Source organism: Balaenoptera musculus, chromosome 9 (genome assembly GCF_009873245.2).
Source record: "Balaenoptera musculus isolate JJ_BM4_2016_0621 chromosome 9, mBalMus1.pri.v3, whole genome shotgun sequence".
Classification (NCBI taxonomy): Eukaryota; Metazoa; Chordata; class Mammalia; order Artiodactyla; family Balaenopteridae; genus Balaenoptera; species Balaenoptera musculus.
In genome coordinates, this window is record NC_045793.1 from 12,705,253 (window position 1) to 12,707,516 (window position 2,264).

A 2,264-nucleotide genomic window follows, 5' to 3' on the forward strand; every position below is an offset into this window, starting at 1 on the left:
GGTAATAAACTATTTCCATGTTAGGTTACTCAAAATTCATAAGGACAAGGCTAATTATACACTGCTTTCCCTCTGCAACTAATTTTATTCTCTTTGGAAAAGTTCTCTCAAACCTCACTGCATCCTTTGACTGCTGTTCTGTCTCATTTTTTTTAATCCCTTTTCTCAACTCAGGGACTAAAACAATTTTGTTCCTTATCCCGAAGAATTTTTGATGTCCTTCCAGTAGAAGCCAGATCTATTCTACCTCCTCACCTTTCCCTTCTAGACCTTCCCATTCCTCCCTTTACCAAAGGCCACTCCATTCTACTTTTATATTGTGTCCCTGATAAAACAGTAGGAAGAGAACTATATCTACTGCATGGCCAAGACTTTGAAACATCTCTCGAGTAGTTGTGAATTCTAACTTAATGCAATTAACTATTTGCCCTGTGAATTTCTTGTCCTGATTTTCTTGGCATTTGTTTCCCCATGATACTTGCCTGATCCCCTCCCCTTTGAGTGTAGGTGGAACCTGTGAATATGATGAAATATCACTCCTATTACTGTTACATTATTTGGCAAAAGGGATATTATCCAGGTGGGTCTATCCTAGCCTAATCACACAAGCCTTTTAAAAGCTGTTTTCTCCAGCTGGTAGCAGAAGGGAAGGCCAGAGAGCTTTTTGAAGCATAAGAAATATTTGATGTGCATTTCTGTTTTTGAAGATGGAGGAGACCTGAGAGAGACTGCCAGGAGCTGAGGGCAATCCCCAGGAACAGCCAGTGAGGAAATTGGGTCTCTAGTCCTACAACCACAAGGAACTGAATTCTGCCAATGATAGGGATGAGCTGGGAGGAGGAGCTGGGCTCCAGAAGAGAATGCCACCAGATGACACCTTGATTTCAGGTGCATGGGACCTTGAGCAGAGAACCCAGTCCTCCCGCCTCCGCCCCTGTCTTCCTGCACTTCTGACATACAGAATTGTAAAATAATAAATTGGCATTGGTTTGACCTGCCTAATTTGCAGTGATTTGTTACAACACAGCAATAGAAAACTAATAAATTTTGTTATCCAACATCCTCCTTTGGGGAGCTACACAGTGAACTTAAAAGTTCTGCTCCTGGGCTTCCCTGGTGGCGCAGTGGTTGAGAATCTCCCTGCCAATGCAGGGGACACGGGTTCGAGCCCTGGTCTGGGAAGATCCCACATGCCACGGAGCAACTGGGCCCGTGAGCCACAACTACTGAGCCTGCGCGTCTGGAGCTTGTGCTCCGCAACAAGAGAGGCCGCGATAATGAGAGGCCCGCGCACCGCGATGAAGAGTGGCCCCCGCTCGCCGCAACAAGAGAAAGCCCTAGCACAGAAACGAAGACCCATGCAGCCATAAATAAAAAAAAAAAAAAAAAAAAACCAGCAAAGTTTCACTTCAATGTGATTCTTTAAAAAAAAAAAAAAGTTCTGCTCCTTAATAATCCCTGGAGACAAACACATTTCTTCTTTTTCACTTCCCACCCCTCCCTCTTACACATACACATTGTCTTTCCTCCCTCTGGGTGATCTTAAATCCACACGTCTGAAAACTCTTCACTACCCTCTGCGTCCTCTTTTATTCATGCTCAGGCCATCCCATATCTGAGGAAGTCCCAATCCCCTACCTATTTTCCTGTACAGCATGATCAGTCATTGAGAGATTCTTTGAAGAATTTTCGAAGATCTTCGCAAATCTGAGGGCTTTTTTTTCTTTTTTTTTTTTTTTTACTGAATTGAACAGAATTCAATTTCGACAAAATTTTCTTACGTCTGAATCTGAAAACTGAAGTTTGTCCTAGAAAATATTCACATTGGGTTAATAGCGTCTAGTTGAGTGGAATATCAAGCAGAAGCAAAGATTTTGATTACAATAGGAAGGGTGTTAGAGGGACAAGAATGGGAACAGGGAAGTACAGAATAGTAAAGTTAGGGCAGGGCTTCAGTGCAGGCTTTTGAAAAAATCTTTTAGTTGGGGTCAGGAATCTTGAGGACAGCATCCCCTCACTCCTTGGTTTGCCCCTCTTTTTGTGCGGAGAGAAAGCAGCCTTGCAGCACTGTGGATTCACTGCTGGCACAGAGGTACACAGATGTCTGGTTGGTGCTGGCAGACTCCAGGGTCAGGGGGAAATGTTCCAACTCATCTCGAGAGACACGATACCCCTCAGGGACATCTCCTTTCTCAGTGATGCGGGTACTAGTTGAGTAATAGATCAGCCGCAGTCCAAATCCTGGGTCTTGGCGATACCAGTAC